Raw genomic sequence first — 23313 nt, forward strand, 5'->3', positions numbered from 1 at the left:
AGATGAGAAATTGGGTGAACCATGCACTTATTAAAACTTACTGCTGACTATAATCCCAGCACTTTGGGAGGCCGAGGCAGGCGGATCACGAGGTCAGGAGAACGAGATCATCCTGGCTAACACGGTGAAACCCCATCTCTGCTAAAAATACAACCCTGTCTCTACTAAAAAAATACGAAGATTAGCCGGGCGCGGTGGTCCGCCCCTGTAGTCCCGGCCACTTGAGAGGCTGAGGCAGGAGAATGGCGTGAACCCGGGAGGCGGAGCTTGCAACGAGGCGAGATCCCGCCACTGCACTCCAGCCTGGACAGGGGGCGGGGGCGAGGGCGAGAGCGAGAGAGCGAGAGCGAGAGCGAGAGAGCGAGAGCGAGAGCGAGAGAGCGAGAGCGAGAGCGAGAGAGCGAGAGCGAGAGCGAGAGCGAGAGCGAGAGCGAGAGCGAGAGCGAGAGCGAGAGCGAGAGCGAGAGCGAGAGCGAGAGCGAGAGCACAACAAAAACTTTATTGCTATAGTTTACTGTGTTTGACCTTTCCATACCTCTTGTTGAAATCAGATCCTTAACGTTGAAGATGGAGCCTAATGTTTGGTTCATCGGGGTGGACCTCCCTTGAATGGTTTTGGTGCCATCCTCAGTAATGAGTAAGTTCTTGTTCTATTAGTTCTGTGAGAGCGGTTGTTTGCACCTCCCCCATTGCTCTCTTGCTTCCTGTCTGTCTATGTGATCTCTGCACATGCTGGTTCTCTTCACCTTCTGCCGTGAGTAGAGGCAGCCTGAGGCCCCCACCTGAAGCAGATGCTGGTGCCATGCCTCTTGTACGGCCTGAATAGCTGTGAGAAAAACAAATGTCTTTTCTTTATAAATTACCCAGCCTCAGGTATTCCTTTGTAGCAACACTAACAGGACTAAGACAGAAGATTGGTACTAAAGAGTGGGATGTTGCTATAAATATACCAGAAAATGTGGAAGTGGTTTTGGAACTTGGCAAAGGATAGACAGATATGGAGGTCTGAGAAAAGACAAGAAGATTAGAGAAAGTTTGGAGCTTCTTCAAGATTGGTTAAGTGGTGGAGACCAAATGCTTGTAGAAATATAGACTGTAAAGGCCACGCTGACAGGATCTCACATGGAACTGATTGGAAACTAGAGCAAAGCTTACCCTTGTTAACCATAGAAAAGAACTTGGTTGCATTGTTTTCAAGCTCTAGGTCTTCATGGAAGGCCAAGCTTAAAAGGCATCACCTAAAGTATCTAGTGGAAGAAATTCTAAGCAGAAAATCCTTCAAAGAGTGTCAGATACAGGAGCAAAGGAATGGCCTAAAGTTGTAATTTATAATTAAAAATAAAGGAAAGCCTAAACATTTGGAAAATATGCAGCCTGGGCATATGATAGAGAAGGAAAGAGTATTTTTGAGAGAAGGATCCAGTGGTGCTGCAGAGCAACCACTTGTTAAAAGGATTAGCATGACTAAATGGGAGTCAGGGGCTAAAAGCCAAGATAATGGGGAAGAGGCCCCAAAGGCATTTCAGAAATTTCCAAAGCTGCTCCTCCCATCACAGCCCCAGATACCAGGGGAGGACAAAATTATTTCATGGTCTGGGACTGGAGCATCATTTCCCTGTACCACCTTGGGATGCTGCGCCCTACATCCCGGCTGCTCTACCTCCAACCATTGCTCAATGGCCCCAGGTACTGCTTGGTCCTCTGCTGTAAAGTATAAACTGAAAGCCTTGGCAGTGTCCATATGGTGTTAAGTCTGCAGTCACTCAGAATGCAAGAGTGGAGGAGGCTTGGCCACTTCCACTTAGATTTCATAGGATATATCCCAAAGCCTGGGTAACCATGCACAATTCTGCTCAGGGGCCGAGTCCTTGCAGAGATAATCTACTAAGTTCATATTGAGTAGAAGTGTGCAGTTGGAGCACCCTCAGAGTCCCCACTAGGGCACTGCTTAGTGGAACTGTGGGAGCAGGACTGTGTAGATCCACCAGCAGCATGCACCATCGGCCTGGAAAAGCAGCAGACATTCAACTCAAACCCAAGAAAGCACCCATGTAGGCTGTGCCCAACAAAGCCATGGGGACAGAACCACCCGAGGCCTTTCGAGTTGACCCCTCACACCATCAAAGGATATTATTTTGGAGTTTTAAGATTTAATGTCTGCCCTGCTGGGTTTCAGACTTGCGTGGAGTCTGTTACTCCTTTATTTTGGCCAATTTCTCCCTTTTGGGATAGAAATGTTTATTTAGTGCTTACACAACCATTGTATCTTGGAAGTAAAAACATTGTTATTGATTTTACAGGGTTACAGCTATAAGGAATTTGCCTTGAGTCTCAGATGAAACTTTGAATATTGGACATTAGTGTTGATGCTGGAATAAGTTATGAGTTCTAAAGCCTATGGGATGGAATGACTATATTCTATATATAAGAAAGGTATAAAATTTAGAGGGCCAGGGGTAGAACTGCTATAGTTTGGATTATGTGATGCCTCCAGACCTTATGTTGAAATTTGATCCTCAGTGTTTTAGGTGGGGTCTAAAAGGAAGTGTTGAGGTCATGGAGGCAGATCCTTCAGGAATAGCTTGTTGCTATCTTCACAGTAATGAGCCCTCTTGCTCTATTAATTCCTGTAAGAGCAGGTTGTTATAAAGAGCTTGGTACCTGCTCTCACCGCCTTGCTCTCTTGCTTTCTCTCTCACTGCGTGCTCTGTGCACATGCCTGCTCCTCTTTGCCTTCTGTCATGAGTGAGGACAGCCTGCAGCCTTCCCTAGAAGCAGATGCTGGTGCCATGCCTCTTGTACAGCCTGCATAACTGTGAGCCAAATAGATCTCTTTTCTTTAGCATTTACTACAACTCCAGTTTTCCTTGACAGCAACACTGAAAGGACTAAGACAATGGCTCTTCCAAAGGAAGAAGGATTAACCTGTCCTGGCTATCCTGGCTGTCACCTACATTCCAGGATGAAGAAATGTGGTGATATACTCAGGCCACTGGAATGGACTCCAGGACAGCAGTAAGTCTTAGAATCTAGCCATCCTCTTGGCTGCAAAGCTGCTACCTTGATAAACAAAAAACAAACAAACAAAAAATAAAAAAATAACTTTCCACAGACATGCTAAGCTATTCCAGTAAAATGGGAAAATGCTCGGGATCTCATTCCTGTTCTTTTTACACAATTTGCTTATTGAAATTTATCTATTTTCATTTATACTTATGTGCTCATTCATTTTTCTCTCTGTTTCTCTGTTTCTCTCTCTCTCTCACCCCTCCATATCTTACTTTCTCTCTCTCTCTTTCCTGCCTCCCCATCTCTCACTATTATTCATTCTCCCTAGTTTCATTGTGTATCCTCTACTGGACACTATCCTTGAGATCATTTTATTCCGAAGACTCTCATCTCAAAAAAAATTATTATATATCTGCTATCTATAACTTCTTACAGTAATAATTAAAATAAAATAAAAAACAGATAAGTATTGAGCAATCAGACACCATGTCATTTTAATCCTTTACACAGTAATTTTTTTTTTTTTTTTTGGTAACATACTTAGGAATTTTTGCTTAGTTACTTTGATTAATAAAAATAACTTTTAAAAAAATTTTTTATTTTTTTATTATTATACTTTAAGTTCTAGGGTACATGTGCATAACGTGCAGGTTTGTTACATATGTATACTTGTGCCATGTTGGTGTGCTGCACCCATCAACTTGTCATTTACATCAGGTATAACTCCCAATGCAATCCCTCCCCACTCCCCATCCCCATAATAGGCCCCGGTGTGTGATGTTCCCCTTCCCAAGTCCAAGTGATCTCATTGTTCAGTTCCCACCTATGAGTGAGAGCATGTGGTGTTTGGTTTTCTGTTCTTGCGATAGTTTGCTGAGAATGTTGGTTTCCAGCTGCATCCATGTCCCTACAAAGGACACAAACTCATCCTTTTTTATGGCTGCATAGTATTCCATGGTGTATATGTGCCACATTTTCTTAATCCAGTCTGTCACTGATGGACATTTGGGTTGATTCCAAGTCTTTGCTATTGTGAATAGTGCTGCAATGAACATATGTGTGCATGTGTCTTTATAGCAGCATGATTTATAATCTTTTGGGTATATACCCAGTAATGGGATGGCTGGATCATATGGTACTTCTAGTTCTAGATCCTTGAGGAATTGCCATACTGTTCTACATAATGGTTGAACTAGTTTACAATCCCACCAACAGTGTAAAAGTGTTCCTATTTCTGCACATCCTCTCCAGCACCTGTTGTTTCCTGACTTTTTAATGATTGCCATTCTAACTGGTGTGAGATGGTATCTCATTGTGGTTTTGATTTGCATTTCTCTGATGGCCAGTGATGATGAGCATTTTTTCATGTGTCTGTTGGCTGTATGCATGTCTTCTTTTGAGAACATAGGCATGGGCAAGGACTTCATGTCTAAAACACCAAAAGCAACGGCAACAAAAGCCAAAATTGACAGATGGGATCTCATTAAACTAAAGAGCTTCTGCACAGCAAAAGAAACTACCATCAGAGTGAACAGGCAACCTACAGAATGGGAGAAAATTTTTGCAATCTACTCATCTGACAAAAGGCTAATAACCAGAACCTACAAAGAACTCAAACAAATTTACAAGAAAAAAACAAACAACCCCATCAAAAAGTGGGCAAAGGATATGAACAGACATTTCTCAAAAGACAATAAAATTAACTTTTTAAAGACAATTCTATCAAGCTCTGCAATCTGCTCAACAATAGTCACTGAATTTATCAGCTCACCAGCATATTTTCTTCAGCTTTGAGAAATTAAATGTGACCATGTTCCTGGATGGTGGTACAGTTCAGTGTGAAACCAACTTATCAGTTGCCTGAAAAGGAAGGGAAAATTTGACTGAAGATAATTAAGTCACAGAAATGTGTGTGCTTAATTTCTAAATATGTAGCATCTGATGCAGTGGGCTGGCTTTGCCCTTTTACAGGACTTATACTTTTCATTACAGATTAACCACAGATATGAGTATACTTCCTATTCTATACTAAACAACTACATTGGTGAGAAACTGATGTAGAGTGGCCCACAGTTCTTACTGTCTTTGTATTTGTGGGGTATTCCAAGGCTATTTTTCTCTGACAGCGGAGACACACACCCTCTTGCATACCATCACCGCAGTCCTCCGCTATAAAGCAAGCTTGTCTTCATACCATTTGCTTTTCTTTTTCAGGATATCGAATCAAAACACACAAACAAAAAAATCTTTTGGATGATTGACTTCTTCTCCTTCAGTCAGGGCTGCTCTGCGATTTTCAAAATATTAATAAGGGAGTCCTTCAATATCTCTTCTATGTGCTGATAAGAACATGGCACTCCACTTCCAGACAGTCATTTGTTAGCTCCTGGTATCCTCTATGAGCTTGTTCCAGATTTCATTATACACATAGGTATTTCATAATCTGTAGGATATCAGAAAGTCCTTTTCCAGTTTTAGTCTGGATAAAATTTTCATCTCTTTGTTCAGCAGTTTTATTAATTTAAGTACATTAAAAGAGAAGAGATTTGGACATGTGATCTAACTCTCCGTCTTCTCAAGTAATACTCAGTGCAGTTAGTATTTATTACAGGTGAATGCCAGTGGAATGCAACTTCTTTTGCTTTAAAAGATAAGCTCTTAACAATGTCAAGTTTCCAGGTACAACTGAGAGATATTTAACATATTATTATTTCCACTAAGATGGGAAACATTTCCCAGAGGTTATTTCTCTTTGACAGCAGAGAAGTATCCAAGTTATTCTAGATAATAAAGCAACGTTTTCCTCAAGTCCTGTATTATATGAGACTGCTGTTTCTGAAAAGTATAGTTCCACAGCAACCTAGAAAGTTTAGAGATCGATATTTGATTTTTCCATCTTGCTAAATATTCTTCAAATCAAATATCAGTTGTCCCTGTCACTCAGAATGAAGAAAAACTGTGTTAAAGAGGACCTGGATAAGTAAACTGACTGCTGACTTACCAGACCTCAGAATTATAACAAGTAAATTTCTGTTGTGTATAAGTTACCCAGATTATGGGGTTTTGTTTCAGCAGCCCAGGTGGACTAAGGCAAGGGTACTTTTAGCTTTTTCCATGTATTTCTGTTTGTATATATGTATATGTGAGGCAGAAAAAAAGAGTTTGTTATTATTCATCATAGAGTTAAAATATTTTAAGAATATAAACTTTTCTACAAAAATGTAATTCAAGTTTTAGTAAGAAAGTTAAATAAAATGTATGTGTATAAAACAACTCTTCATAGAGGACACCTGTTCTGGCAGGTGAGAAACTGATAGCCATGTGCTGCGCTGAGAAGATAAACGTAACCAGCACATTCAGTAGCATCTTCATATACTGCTTTTGGAGGAAGCTCATCAAACTAAAATGTGGCTTCCCCACTCAGGCCTTTGTTGGCGATCCAGCCTCACTTTTCTTTCTTTGTGTTGTTACTTTTCCAGGTAACCCTCTGCTTTTTATTACTAGGGTTTTCTTTTCCATCTCTTTATTTCCTTGGTAGAAGAGACAGCATGAACAGAGTTGGAATCCAGTCTTTACAGACTTTTGTACTGAAAATATGTAAGTGTCCTCCAACACTATGTGTTATATAAAAAATTATTAACCATAAAATAATTGTCAGGAAAACCCAACCTTCCCATTAAGTGATAGTTTTACCAAAGCATCAAAAATAAATGTATTTCCAATGAAATGCTTGATCCTTATGCATGCATGCAGGGCAACTACTGAATCTCCAATGAGTGACCATGAAGAATACTTTTGTTTTCTGGCCTTGAACCTGTTGCATGTGTTCTAGCCACTGCCTCTTCCTATGGAAATACTGATTTTTCTCATGAAAAACTAACAGCTTTCCAATCAGGAAATGGTATGTGCCTTATTAAGAAATACTTTGGTCTGAATGTTTGTGACCCCTCTAAATTTATGGGTTGAAATCCTAACCCCCAAGATGATGTATTAGGAGATGGAGATTTGGGGGAGATGATTTGGTAATGAGGATGGAACCCTCATGAATGGAATTAGTATCCTTATAAATGAGGAACCAGAGAACTACCTTGTCCCTTTCACTATATGGGGACACAGCTAGAAGACACCTTCTATGAATCCGGAAATGGATCCTCAACAGACACTTCATCAGCAGATTCCTTGATCTTGGACTTCCCAGCCTCCAGAATTATAACAGATCAATTTCTGTTGTTTATAAGCTACCCAGATTGTGAGGTTTTGTTATAGCAGCATGGATGGACTAAGCCAAGGGTACTTTTAGCTTTTTCCAGATCTTTGTGTTTATGTGTGTGTGTATGGGACACAGAAAATAATGAATTTATTATTATTCATCATAAAGTTAAAATATTTTAACAATTTAAACTTTTCTACAAAATGTTATTCAAGTTTGTGTGAGAAGATTTGGGGTATTGAAGAAAATATAAAGAAAAAATCCTTAAAAATTATATTATTTTTTATTTATTTATTGTCTCTCTTAGGATCTCTCTTCTCCTGCTCATTACATACATATTAGATACATAATAAAAATCCTGACTATTACTTATTCTTCTCAAGCTTAATTTAATGACTGAATATTCTGTATTAAAATAACCAAAATATTAATTTTCAAATGTTTTTTGTTTTAGATATTTCAGCTTTAAAAAATTGTGAATGTAAAATGGATTTGGATAGACAAATTAGAAGTTACTCTAGATATGAACATAATCATTTTATGTTTGTATAAACGCAATATTTAGAAATCCAACTCCTCTCTAAGCCAGGATGTTAACCAAAACAAGTTTAATTAAGTATTCATATGCAACTTGATTAAATATATCTGATTAAATAGGTAAATTTAAATAAGTGAATGGCAATGTTAAGTCTTATGCTAATTAATATTCTTTAGACTGAAAGAATATTATGTTTTGAAAATTAAAGTGTCCCATGTAATTTTTGCAATACTGTATCAAATATATTTAATTTGACAGTAATTTGCTTTATAAAGAAAGCTAAAGTAATTTAATGCAAATCTTGCATTTCAATAAATTCTTAAGTATCCTGATTTAGTGAGATGAATGCAAATTTTTTATTCTGGACGAAATAATTTTTAATTGCAGCACTACACTTTCCAATAGATGATTTGATCAAACTTCTTCTAAGAATCAGCTTCCTCATTGGATTGTCTAATTGAATTTTTTCCATGAGAAAACAACAACAACAAACCCTAAATACTTAAAAGAGGAATTCTTCATTGACTATGTATTTAGTTTATTCACTCAAACAAAAAATATTATGACTTACAGGAAAATGATGCTACTGTAACTTCTGTTTTATTTAGTCATTGATATTCAAATAAAATAACTATTTTGGGCTAAATTATGCAGATCAATCTTGTAAGGTTTCCATTTGGTTTTATGTGTATATACATGGCCTCTATAGCTCTCTACCTTTGAAAACATTTTACCATATTTGTTGATTCAAGAACTAATTGGTGTCATGAATAATGTACACACTTGCCATATTTTCCACTCGGATAAGTACCTTTATTTTTCATCTGGCTTCAGATCGTGTTCTGCTTGTATGCCCCCGGGGAAACAATAATGCCAGCTGCTTATGTCTAGAAAAGGACATGACTTTGATAAATGAAAAGAAAGTTCATGGTAAGTAGTTTTTATGTACCATATTTTAGAAAGTGTTTTCTTTTGGTGTTTTTTAGATATGATATCAGCAAGAGTTGATATACTTTGAAATGTAATGCTGAATACAATGTTCTCAAAACAATTAGTAGTTTTCTAATAATAGCTATTGTTAGCTTGAGAGTGCAGGGATTTTCATACTTAAAAAGACATAAAAGAGATCATCATTTCCAGCAATATTCTGAAATCTTACTAATCAATGTGCTGCTACTCACTGTTATGCTACAAATGGAATACAAGTGTACAAAATATAGACACACCCAGGTTTTTGGCCAGCTAAGTAGGTCCCAAGATCCCATTGCATTTCCTTTGTTTTTTGCATATATACATACAAATATATTCAAAAGGATATATACACACACACACAGATATATACATATATATACACACACACGCAGACACACACATATACGGGAGGAGAGAGAGGAGAGAAAGAGAGAGAGAGTCTATTTTCATTATTTGTGAAACTTACATTCTACGAAGTTGCCATGAACGTTGGATTAGCAAACATTGAGCCACTTCTCTTAGGAGAAATACAGAGTTAGTTTTCCATGAGCCTCCAATCACAAAGGTTTCATCAACTGATTAATACATAACTTATGTGTGTTTCTCTTTAAAGACACCTTATCTAATATATATTGTTGGATTATTAACATTAAACTCATGACCAACAACTTATCATGCCTGAACCAAGCTTATGTAACATATTTTCTCCATAAGGCACACACAGCTTTCTTGCCTTTGGGAACACTAGACATACTTCCTATTTATGTTTGGGTCATGTTAAACAGAGAAATCAGCAACAAAAGGCATAAAACTGTAAAAAAATATTGCCACTAACTAGAACATAAACAAAACACTTTTTTACAATATGAGTTGGAACAGGAAGGCAGACAGTCACCTAGTTCAAACTCTGGTGGGAATGCACACATTGAACATGTCAAATTTTTCACTGATCTGCAGATGTCTGCAAATGACCATGAAGAAACAATGAGTAATAATTTTAGGGTTACAAATAAGTTTTAGTAAGTGATTTCACAAATACTGGAGTCACAAGTTATGAAAATTGACTATACTTATAATATGTACAAACATGGTCATATAAACAGTTATTATATATATTTGTAATTATGCATTTAAATTAAGATTATATATCAAAGAAAATAAAATTTCAAGCTATATCAGGAAGAAGATAGCTGCATCAAATATGACCAAAAGATAATTAACATTGAGAATAAAATAAAATATCCTACAAATGAAAAAAGACTACTCACATTTTTAAAATGTATAAATAGTATGAATAGGCACTTTTACATCTGATATAATCAAATAAATATAAGCTCAACTTAAATCAGTAATAGAGAAATTCAAGTAAAGTCAGTGAAATTCCATTACATAATCTACGAAAGTGAAAAAAATTACAGGTCTAACCCTACCACATGATTAGTGAGGTAATGCAGTAACGGACACTCTCAATCACTTTGTAAAATACAAAGAAAAAGCCTTGGAAACCAAAATGTTATTAAATGTAAACATGCCATTATCCCACATTCAGAAATGTTTCTCCTTAGCATATTCATTCAAGAACTCTAAGCACTACGAACTAATGTATTATGTTTATTCATAGCAGAATGATTGGATATGTTATGTTGGAATGGAATACTATATAGTTCAGAAAATGAAAGTGTAATTGAACATGGATTTTTCTCTGTAGATAATATTGAACAAACATATCAAGTCAAAAAATAAATACTATATGTTTCCATTTATATAAAGTCCTAAAACAAACATATATCTATTTTAACAACACAAACATTAATGTTTAAAATGTAAGAAAGAGAAGAATATGCTTAACATATAATTCAGGGCAATGTTAACCTTTGTGTGACTGGAATGGGAATATAGGAAGAAAGGGCTTCTGGTGTTGAATTGTTTCTAAACAGTAATTAAAATATTCTGTTTTTTGAGGTAGTTAGTAATAATTATGTTGGTATTATTATATCCCAACCATTATGATATATGTCATAATAAAAATGTACAGGTAATATTTCTCATATAGGAAAATTTTCCACTGAGTCATATTACTTTCTTTCCCTGCCGCCCCAGCCATTAACTTGGCTGAAAGCTCAGGTATGCCTAAGTACACTCTAATATCTATGCCACAATATGATTGGAGAAACTTAGTGAAACTAGCTCTCTTTTTCTCTAAAATTAAACCCCAAGGAATCACATGATATCAAATGGTTGCTATCTTGCCCAGGTGTGTAGACTCATCCAACTGGAAGTGTAACTAGCCTATAATTTCCTTTTTTTAAGCTCTTCAACAGAAGAAAGAACAATAGGAAATCTTATTTCATCCTAGTATTTACTCTTTGTAGTTGCTTACCCTTAGCTTATCACTGGTGAAAATAGCATGAATTGTCACCTGTGATCTGTATTCACAGGCCCACAGATTTACTCTACCATGCTTTACATTTTAACATTAAAACATATTCATGTAAAAAGTCTGAATACCACTTGTATTATGTTGGACAATTTTACCTATTACCATTATAAAAATGCAATGGAAATGTTCACTTTAATATTGTAAACCTATTTTATTCAACTTCTATGGTTTCTATCTTCATTAGTAGGTGAAAACATATTTCTGTATTTACAGTCTATTAAGAGGCATTACTAATTACTTGGATTATCTAAGTAGTTCCATTGTCCCCATTTTTATAAAAATAGTCGGATATAAGATATAGTAACACAGTAGATAATGTTGTGGTGGACATCCTATTGATCAAATTAGTTTGGCAATCCGCTACTATAATGGAATTCTATCCACGTATCATGTATAAAAGTGATATTTCAGAATGACAACCTGGGCCCATTATGGTGGTTCGTGCCTATAATCCTTAGAAGGGTGCTAAACTGAGCATTTATGACTATTGATTCAATGATGGCATAGCTACACAAACTCTACTGTATTTGCTATTATTTGTCTATGCCCCAGATTTATATAGGTTGTTCATTGTTTTCAAATATACAAATATTCACAGTGATTACTTCCTCTCCAAAAATGCCAGATCTAAAAGACAGGAATTATTTTTGTTATTTTCTTTTATGTCATTACCTTACACTTTTCTCATGGTTTCTCTTCTATTTCCCCAATTTTCCTGCCTTTCTTACCATTGAGCTCTCCAACTTGAATTTTTACTGTTTTGATTTTTAATTTGTGTTGACCATTCTTCACAATATTCCCAATATTTTGTTCATCCTGATTTTCAGTTATTATTGAGTCCATTAGATCTTCATATTCTAGGAACTGCAGGATTATGTCTGTACTGCTTGACTCCCTCTAAAAGCAGTCATCTAGTTTAAGTTCCAGTTAAACCAGAGCAGGTTTTCTGGTGGAGAAAAACAGAAGACTCTTCCGTCATCTTGCTATGTTCTCAGTTTATAATATGCAAATAGAGAGGTCCCACAACACCTATATAAAATGAAACATAGTGTCTTAGTGAAGCCCCATACAGTTTAATATGCAATATATATTTTTATTATAAATTAAATAATTATACATGGTATGTATATAAATTTATATTAAATATTCAACATATATAATATAGAATAAATATCAGAATTTTCTAATGTGGCGTTATTAACATTGTGGACAAGGTAATATTTTCTCTTCAGTGGCTGTCCCGTGCGTTGTAGAATATTTAAAAGCATCCCTTGCGTTTGCCCAGCGGATACTGATAGTGTCTTATCCCCCTCAAGGTGTGTCAATGAAAGATATCGCCATATAGTGGCGTATGTCTCTTGAGTGAGCAAAATTGCGCAGAATTCAGAAGGTTTAGAGTCGTTGATGTATATTGTATCAATAAATATATAATATAAATATTGTTTAACATAAATAGACATTATATATACATATACACAAAATAAGGTACTCTGATGCTTAAAAGGATGGCTTTGGTTTGCGTTTCAGGTTTGGTTCAATACATGCTGGGTGTCAGGGTCATTATTAAAATATTTCTGGTAAATGTGAATTCAGAACTATCCTTGATGTCTATCTGATTTATTTTCCTTTTTTCCCAATGTAAATGCCTTGAAATAATGAGATATGAAGATAATTTCAGCATATGCTTTGATGGTAGTTTCAGAGTAAGTATTAGACTTTTGAATTTTTTTATTATACTTTAAGTTCTAGGGTACATGTGCACAATGTGCAGGTTTGTTACATATATATACGTGTGCCATGTTGGTGTGCTGCTCCCGTTAACTCGTCATTTACATTAGGTACATCTCCTAATGCTCTCCCTTCCCCCTCCCCCGACCCCACAATAGGCCCCGGTGTGTGATCTTCCCCTTGCTGTGTCCCTGTGTTCTCATTGTTCAGTTCCCACCTATGAGTGAAAACATGCGGTGTTTGGTTTTCTGTTCTTGCGATAGTTTGCTCAGAATGGTTGATTTTGAGTTGAATCCTTTTCTTTTTCCATTACAAATGCTTAGGAACACATAAACTGCAGATTTTCTTGGCTCTTCTTTAGCTTTTGTCGGAAGCTTATTAAATGTAAGCATGGAGAAAGGAAATTCAGTTAAGGGAAGAGTACTTTGACATCTTTTCGGCTGCAGATTATTTTTGACACTTAGGTCAATCGGTTATTTGTTTCTACAAGCTGGTGAAATTCCCTAATGTTTCACACACACTCACAGTGTTTACGAACCTTACATTTTGTTTATAAACGCTGAATTGAAGGAAGGAAATAATTTGCTTCTACTGGTGTTTATAAGCAAGTTACTTCAATTTTTAAAATAGATTTTAAACATATTTATTTCCATAAATAATGAGATGTCTATCCAAGAATTGAAAGATTATTGGAATAAAACAGTTAATATTTAATATAATATTTTGCATCTGCCCTAATGGAGGTTTAAAAATCTATAGCTGAAGGGGAAGGACTTTCAAATTCAAAAGGACATAATTTAAGCTGTATTATTTCCTAGTTTTTATGTGTTGTATTTCTTTAAATTTATTAAGGATTGTGAAAAGAGTCATACAGCATAGTAGGAAAAAAATGTATCTTTTCTTAAGAAAGCATTATATTTTGAGAAAGAAAGCATGCATTGCACAATAGTAGTTCTTGTTGATTTTATCCTTTTTCTGTTGCATTTTGGAAATTTTCTTTTATGGTGGTATTCATCATAATTTATACTGAAATTTCCTAAATATTTATTCATAGCTATATTTTACATTGTGTTTTAACCCTAAATATTAGAATTGTGGAATCAAATCTCTTGTCTGTTTAAATTTTTGCCTATGGGAGTTTCATAAAATGCTGGGTAAAATTTGCTTCACCTCTGACATCTGTATTCCCATTCCTTTTAGAAAAAATTTTTGATCAATGCCATATTTTTCCTTCATCTTATAAATTAATCTTATAAATTTAATTCACCAACAATTGCTGAGACTCTTTTCTATACTTTTCAAATAATCTTTCCTTCACTAGTGGCATTAGGTAAAACATTAAATTAAAATTAAGTATACATGGATCTGGATCCTAAATCCTACATCTATTAGCTAAGTGACCACAGTCACCTAATTCCCTTTTATGTAAAATGCAGATATTAATGGTGTCTATTTTATATTATAATCCAGTAATATTCATAATCTTCCAATATATAGTAATTCAATTGTGCCTATGTATTCTTTATTAATTTTTAAGCATCTAATGAGTGCCTTAGTTTTTAAAATTTGTGCTTTCCTTTAGGAAACCAAGAGAAAAATCATGATTTAAAAAGTTAGAACAATGTACATTTACCCAGCTACCTTCTGTCAAGTGTAAAAAGAATCTTCTGCAGGCTGGCTTGTAGAAGGCAACAGTTGTTCTTGTGAAATTCTAATTCCCTTATCAAACAAGCTATGTAACTCATGACCACACATGCTGGTTCATGGATTGCTAAGGAATTTTGAGCCGATGTCATATACCTGACTGAATTTCAGAAATAGATCTGGGTAAACACTGTTGTGTTATTGAATATAGTCCTTAATACCTTACTGGAAAGTGATTTCACAAATAAAAGAGCAGAGAGTATTACTGGAAGATCTATACTGCAACTCAGAAACGTGTTTTTATGGAAATAGTGACTTAACTAAATTAATGCTTTGTTTTTAATCTCCCTGTTTCAGTTTCCACATCGGTAAAATAGTTTAAAAAATCACACCAGGGCCTGTGGGGGTGGTAGGGGTAGACGAGGGATAGCATTAGGAGAAATACCTAATGTAGAGCATGGGTTGATGAGTACAGCAAACCACCATGGCAAATGTATAACTATGTAACAAACCTGCACGTTCTGTACATGTACCCCAAAACTTAAAGTATAACAATAAAACAAGAAAAAATCTAAAAAAAAAAAATTCTTCAAAACAAGTTGTGAGGGTTAGATGTAATTAGTGCAGGTTAACTTTAGCTGTTATTGTTATTAATATTATCAGTATTAACATTTTGATTATTACAAAACATAAAATAAATACCTTTTTAAAATCCCAGTGGTCCTCCAGACTAACAACGTGCATTTGCTTCTTACCAGCTTTCACCATAAGGTCATGCTTTAGAACACTGAGCAAAGTAGCTTCCTACAAAAACACCCTGAGGATTTGTCAAAGACCTTCTTGTACTTCCAGAGACTTCATGCTTCCAATATATCTGGCTGGTCATGAAAGTGCCTTGGTTAATGTATAGTTTAAAACATGTCCAGTTGAATCAGATGTTGAGAATATATTTGCAATGGCATTTGTCATTTTGTTTGCTTTTCAAAGAAAATTGCTGCCGATAAGTGAAACAGGCAAGGAAGACCTTATTCAAAACAATTTCAATAAAAGAGGTTGAATTCAATTCTGCTGGAACAAAAGCAGGAAGAATATTTAAATGCTGGAAAGAGGCTGGATGTAGTGGCTCGTGCCTATAATCCCAGCACTTTAGGAGGCTGAGGCGGGTGGCTCACTTGAGGTCAGGAGTTTGAGACCAGCCTGGCCAACATGGTGAAACCCCATCTCTACTGAAAATACAAAAATTAGCTGGGTGTCTTGGCACACACCTGTAGTCCCAACTACTCAGGAGGCTGAGGCAGGAGAATCGCTTGAACCTGGGAAGTGGAGGTTGAAGTGAGCAGAGATCTTATCTTCCCCTGGGTGACAGAGCAAGACTCTGTCTCAAGAAAAAAAAAAAAAAAAGAATAGGAAAGAGCTAATGGAAACAGAGTAGGAGATTGGCAGGACTTATTTCCTGGTCCTGACAGAATGGAAAAAAGAAACTGGAACCAGCGAAATGGCACAGAAGGCAAACTCTAGTTGCTCTCACTGCACATAAGACCCTCCCATCAAAGTCATGACAGTTTACAAATGCCACAGCAACACCCAGAAGTTACTGCTTCATCTCTAGAGATTTCTGAATAACTTGCTCCTTAATTTGCATATAATTATAAATGAGTGTAAATACTGCTGGCCAACAGCTTGTATGCTGCTACTCTGGGCACATCACCTATGGGTTTGCCCTGCTCTATAAGGAGCAGTCAGTGTGTACTGCAGTGCTTCAAAATACCTGCTTTCTTTTACCAACGGCTCACTCATAAATTCTTTCCTGAGCGAAGTAAAGAACCCTCCCAGGCGAAGCTCCAATTTTGGAGGGGGGCAGAGGGGACACTCACCCGTCCATCTGTGTCTGATTTGACTTTATGCAAAGAGACATTTGTCCAGTTTTTGGAGGATCCAGAAAAGTTTATAGAGGAGTTTGTTAGGTTGACTGTGTTCTTTGATTTAACTTGGTATGACTTACAGACACTATTGTTTCATTGCTGTACCATAAAGAAGAAACAAAGGTTTTGTTTACTCTCCATGAACATGTAGATGAAACAGCTGCTCAAACCAAGGCCATGCTATTTATCTTAAGGAGGCAGATGCAATTCCAGACCCCCAGTGGGATTACCAGAGAGGTCCCCAAGATCTTATTTTTATTTATTTTTATTTATTTATTTATTTTTGAGTCAGAGTCACGCTGTGTCACCAGGTTGGAATGCAGTGGCACGATCTCAGCTCACTGCAACTTCCGCCTCCCAAGTTCAAGTGATTCTCCTGCCTCAGATTCCCAAGTAGCTAGGACTACAGACATGCGCTGCCACACCCAGTTAATATTTGTATTTTTAAAGTAGAGATGGGATTTCACCATGTTGGGCAGAATGATCTTGATGTCTTGACCTCATGATCTGCCCACCTCGGCCTCCCTAAGTGCTGAGATTATAGATGTGAGCCATTGCACCCAGCCCCCAAGATCTTGAATGCAGAACTCACATGCTAATTTATTTAATAGAAGGTATAAATGGTGTGTGGTTAAGTCAGTTAATTATGACAAGATTAGAATATCACTTAGGGAAAAGATAAAAATATCACTGTGTTTCAGGGCCTGATGGTTTGAATCTGTGTCTCCACCCAAATCTCATGTTGAATTGTAATCTGCAGTGTTGGAGGCAGGGCCTGAGGGAAGGTGATTAAATCATGGTAACGAATTTCTCATGAATGGTTCAGTACCATCCCCTTGGTACTCTCCTCAGGATAGTGAGTGAGTTCTCACAAGATCTGGTCATTTAAAAGTGTGTGGCACTCCCCATCTCTCCTGCCCCTGCTTTCACCATGTGAAGTGCCTGCTCCCACTTTACTTTTCACTGTGAATAACAGCTCCCTATGTCCTCCCCAGGAGCAGAGGCTGCCATGCTTCCTGTACAGTCTGCAGAACCCTGAGCCAATTAAACTTCTTTTCTTATAAATTTCCCAGTCTCAAGTATTTTTTTATAGCAATGAAAGAATGGTCTAATACAGGGTCGCTTGGTTGAGGCACTGAGACAGTCTTCTAATGCAGGCCACAACTGCCCAGAAGGACAAGCTCTCCTTGGCATATATTTTATTACAAAGTCTGCCGCTGACATTAGGAGAAAATTATAAAAGGCAGCAGTGGCACAATAAACCCCGATGAGACAACTTTTAACATAGTCTTTGTGGTTTGCAACAATAAGGATGGGCAGAGGAAGAGAAAAATAATAGCCCAAGAGTGCAAATGTAGCCAAAAAAAAAAAAGCCAAAGAGTAAAATTGTTAGCAGTTGCTTTAAATCCCCTACAGATTCAGTGTTACCCATCCTAAGAAAGTGTGGTGAGAGTGACATACATGTAGGATGTCCAGACAAAAGCCCCCAGCTCGTCAGCCCTTGGGCCAGAATCAGAGTGCCTTCTGGAACAAGAGAGCCACTCGAGGGAGGATTGCCTCAGGCTCCAGAGGGAGCCTTGGCTACCCAAACTCATACTGGCAGAGAAAACAGGACTGACAGGGCCTGATGTTCCCCACAGCTCTCACTGGATACCAAACCCTCTTCAAAGAAGAGCATCAGGTAACCCTTGATGTGGCAGGTAAAAATATTGAGTTCTTACTGGAAATGGGAGAAACCTTCTCAGGTCTAATCCATTTCTCAGGGCCACTGTCTTCCTGCTCCTATACCACAAGGAAGATTAATGGACAGCCAAAATTTCGGAGAGTCACCACCCCCTTGGTTTCATCATGGAGGGCTATACATTTTACCAAAAGTTCTTGTGTATGCCTGAGTGCCCTATTCATTTACTGGGAAGAGATTTACTTTCCCAATTATAAGCCACAGTTCAATTTTGAAAGCCTAGTGAAAAGGCAACAGGGCAGGAAGCAACACTTCTACCTCTAAGCTCATGCCTTCCCACAGGAAAAGACCTATCTTTCTCCACATGTTGCCTTTCAGGTAGACTCCTCTGTTTGGGACATGGAAGTTTCTGGTAGAGCTGTTAATGTACCCTAATCCAGGTTATTTTAAAACCCAGTGTTAATTATCCATGGAAAAACAATATCCTTTGAGACCTGAGATTTGGAGGGGCATCCAGGTCCTGATAATAAAGTTTTGTAAAGTATAAATTACTACAATCCTGTCAGTCTTCATGAAACACCCCCATTTTGCCTGTAAAGAAGCCAAATAGGGAATATAGATTTGTTCAGAATCTGAGAGCAGGTAATAAAGCGGTAGTTCCAGTCCACCAAATAGGTCGTAATTCTTACATGATATTAACCCATGTCCCTGAAGGTGCTTGTATGTTCACAGTATTAGATTTAAAGGATGCTTTCTTTTGCATACCTTTACACCCAGGGCTCCAGTGCATGTTTGCTTTTGAATGAACTGATCCAGATACTTATGCTGCATCTCAGCCTACCTGGACTGTTCTTCCCCAAGGTTTTAGAGACAGTCCCCATATTTTCCACAATGCATTGGCAAAAGAGTTAAGGTAACTATAGTTAATTAATGGATCCTTCTTACAACATGTAGCTGACCTATTAATTTCCAGCCCTACTAGGGAAGACTCCAATAAAAATACAATTCAGGTTCTTGGTTTTTCGGGAAAATGAGGATATTGGGTATCACCCCACAAGGCCCAAATTTATTTCCAAAGTGTTGCATATAGGACCCGAATGTTGGACTAAGAATATTCTTAATCCCTCAGACTAAGAAACAATTAAAAGCCTTTTGGGGAATAGCCATATTCTGATAGATTCAGATTCTCTGGTTGGGCTCATAGCAGAACCACTATTTGAAACTCTAAAATGAAATTAAGTAATTGTGAGCCTTTGAATTGGGACAGAACCTGTTCATAGGCATTCTTTTTTATTTTTTATTTTTATTTTTGTGAGACAGAGTCTCACTCTGTCACCCAGGCTGAAGTGCAATGGTGCAATCTCCGCTTACTGCAACCTCCGCCTCCTGGGCTCAAGCAGTTCTCCTGCGTCAGCCTCCCAAGTAGCTGGGATTACAGGCACGTGCCACCACGCCCAGCTAATTTTTGTATTTTTAGTAGAGACAGGATTTCACCATGTTGCCCAGGCTGGTCTTGAACTCCTGGCCTCAAGCCATCTCTTTCCTCTTTTTCTCCTTTAATGTCTTAGTGTTTCTCGTCTAAAATTATATAATGTATTTATTTTTCTTATCTACTGCCTTAGTCACTGGAATGTAAACTCCATGAAGACTTTGGCATTGTCTACATTTTTTACTCTGTTGCTAGAACCAATAAAGATGCCTTGTTAGCAATATTAAGTTCAGGCACTCTTCTCAGATTTCCAGAAATGATATCAACCAGCACATATAACCATAAATTTATATGGTTCGTTTTGATTACATAAATACATTATTTGTTAGAAAATATAATCTCTAAATGTATCTCTTATGACAGTTGAAGAAATAATATTAAGGAAAGTTTTTTGAATGAAACAAAGCAAAAACATTCCATCACATATGCAAAAGTATATACTTATATATGGTGAATGACTTCAAACTTCAAGACCTACTGTGGTTGGACTGGAATGCAGAATATACAACAGTAGGTAGTAAGTGAATTTGAGGACTTATGCGTTATTTAAGGGGAAAAGTAGTTGTTCATACACTGAATGTGGTGGTTGTGCATAAATATAGGCTAAATGTTGCCATGTCTTCCAATTTTTTGAGGAAAGCTGAGAATATAGATATTTATGTGAAATTATGTGATATTTATGTGCCATCAAATAAAAAAAATGTTCATAAGTGGACTGCAGCATACATCCCTATGGTTAGAGTCTCTCTATTGAGTCGATGAGATAGTTATGTACTTCCACTTTCAGGGGCCTTTTTAGATTTATCTTCATCTTACTCACACTTTACCATTGTGCCATTGGCCTGTTTCAAGCACATCATGAGAAATACAGCTATAAAACTCTCTATCGTATTTATTATAAGGAAACTTATTGAACTTAGTATGTCTTCTTTAAGAAAATTCTCAGACCACACTGCATTTTTAATTCCAGTTAACAGGTTTACACTGAGAATCAGGAAATGAAAAGTGTTATTATTTTTTTGAGAGCTGTAAAGAAGTCATTACATTTTATCCCATGCAAATATATGAAATCATTTGGCATATATTTTTAGCAGTATTTTATATGTATTACATCAATGAGTTCTAGTTGAACTTAGGAAATACTCCCTAAACATCGAAGATAATATTCTACTTTACTCTGATGACTACCTTAATAATGTTAATGATAGCATAATAATATTAATAACATGTTAAAGTATTTGTATAGTGTGTGCATTCAATGGGCATGGGCATCATCTGTGTTCTTCACTGCTATATCCCTGGGAACTGGAAGAGAGCCTGACATACGATAGGTTCTCAGCAAATATTTGTCGTATGAATACAAAATCCATTATAACTTATAACTCATTATAACTTAAATACCAAATAAATATCCTAAATATTGTTAAGAACCCAAGCAGCCAAGTGATACACAAACCTTCTAAAAGTATGACAAATATAGCTCTCGTCTTATATATGAGGAAATTGAGACTCAATATAATTAAACCATTAATCCAGGGAACACGCATCCCGATAAAATAATGCCAGTTTCAAAAATCTGTGCATATTTTTAAAATTGTTTTATGTTGTCAGATGATCTTGGTTTTATAACTTATATAATATATGTTTATAAAATAATTACAACCACTTCACAAATCATCTTTCCTGCAAAGCATTATCATAAAATAGGAAAGAAATAAAGAGAGAGACAAAGTAAGGAACAAAGGAAAGAAAAGAAAACCCATGTGTCTTATGTTCAGAATGATACTTTCTGGTGAGCACATACACTAAGCAAGATAATAAAGCAAAAACCAGTGCTTTGGTGCCAGGACTTATAGTAATAATTAGAAATTGAGCATTCAGGAAACACATAATTAAAACTGCATATTTTATTTTTCAGTAGCCATTTACTTTTTATTGACTACATTCTTCAATTTAAATTTTTTAAAGAGGAAGAACTATTTGAGCAGAGCCTCCAAGTGTTACTTTCACATCCTCAGCTATTTTTCTGTTTAATATGGAATTCCTATTCAGAAGCATAGAAGCTTGATGTAATCATGTTCTAGTAATTTCTAGACAACCAACATTGAGTTTTAGATTTAAATTAAAAGAAGACTGTCTTTAATATACTTTGATTCTAATCTTAAATAAGGCTTTCACTGTACATGCATATTTCTAATAACCAGGTATCTTTGGTATTACTGTAAATTTTTCCCCAAATATGCAATAAGAAATTATCAGACTGTGATTAACTCAAAAGATATTCTGTGATATATTTCTGAAAATAAAAAATAATAACTATTTCCTTCTACATATGTAATAAATATTTATAATTTACTAATTTAAAAAACAATGTAAAATACATAGAAGATGAAAAGCATCCATGGTCAAACCAAATGGAATAACCACTAGTAATACAGTCCATTTCCTTCTAAAACAATACATATGCATTTATTTGCATAGAGGGGCACCATAGTCCATACAAGCTTTTATATTCTCATTTAATTCATGATTGTAATTTGAGCTCTGTCTTTAGTTAAAGGTATCCCATATTTATTGTTAAATATTTGGATGGTATTCAATGTATTAGGCATATAAACTAATAATTTATAGAAAATATAATGCTATTTTCATATTTAATTATTGTATAATTTGATATCTTTGAAACTGTTTTCAAGTCTGTCATGTAATATTACAATATCACAATAAACTTCTGTATGAATATCTTTGTGAATGTTTTTGATTATTGTATTAGAATCATTTCCAAAATTAAGAATATGTAAAAAGTGTGAACATTACACAAGTTCTTGATGTGTATTTCCAAAGTGTCCCCCAGAAGGCTTAAGTGAATTAACAGAAATAGAAAACGAAATACTGCATGTTCTCTTAAAAATGGGTAAGTGGGAGCTGATCATTGGGTACACATGGACATAAACATGGGAGCAACCGACACTGCAGACTCGAAAGGCAGGCAGGGAGAGAGAAGCAAGGGTTAAAAAGAATCTGATACTATTTTCACCATTTGGGTGATAAGCTCAACTGAAACCCAAACCTCAGCATCACACACTCTATCCATGTAACAAATTTGCACATGTATTCACTGAATATAAAATTTAAAAAAAAAAATTTGACACCATTTTTGATGTTTGACTTGAAACAACATTCAAGCCCTTCCTCACACCTTATGATATTTGGCATCACACCTGAAGCTGACTGGCAAGCAACCCAGGCAGGAAAACCACCCTGGCTGCAGCACCTAACCACAGTAAAAATCAGAGCCTCCTGCCCCTACTCATTCTTGTTTCACTTCAGATCTAACCTGAGCACTTTTTCTTGGGGAAGTGATTTGCAGTTACTCTGGAAACAACAAACTCTGACATCTGTTGGTGCCTATGTATCATTCTTCCAGACATCTATGTATTTCTGAGGAAGGTGGAGGGCATTGAGAGACTCACAGCTTCCAGCAGGGGATGCCAGGAGCCCAGATAAAACATTCATATTCTAATTAATGGTGTAAGAGTATATACTCATTTTACTACCCTCTGGTAAATTTGGTGGGTGTAGTTTTTAAAATTTTTATTATAATAACTACACTCACTAAGTGTACAAAGGGGTAGTAAAATCTAAATTAATGAACAGATTAATTTAAACTAATTAAATGT

The 23313-nt window shown here is 36.3% G+C and overlaps 1 long non-coding RNA gene across 1 annotated transcript in view; it reads left to right on the plus strand.

Moving 5' to 3' along the window:
* The first annotated feature begins 456 nt into the window (after positions 1-456).
* Positions 457-23313, plus strand: part of LOC123572394 (uncharacterized) — a 100067-nt gene continuing 77210 nt past the window's right edge. The window contains exons 1-3 of the long non-coding RNA XR_006696934.2: positions 457-637; positions 2875-3015; positions 8592-8687. This is a non-coding gene — a long non-coding RNA (uncharacterized lncRNA). The remainder of the gene's footprint in view (positions 638-2874; positions 3016-8591; positions 8688-23313) is intronic.

Source organism: Macaca fascicularis, chromosome 3 (assembly GCF_037993035.2).
Source record: "Macaca fascicularis isolate 582-1 chromosome 3, T2T-MFA8v1.1".
NCBI classification, from domain to species: domain Eukaryota; kingdom Metazoa; phylum Chordata; class Mammalia; order Primates; family Cercopithecidae; genus Macaca; species Macaca fascicularis.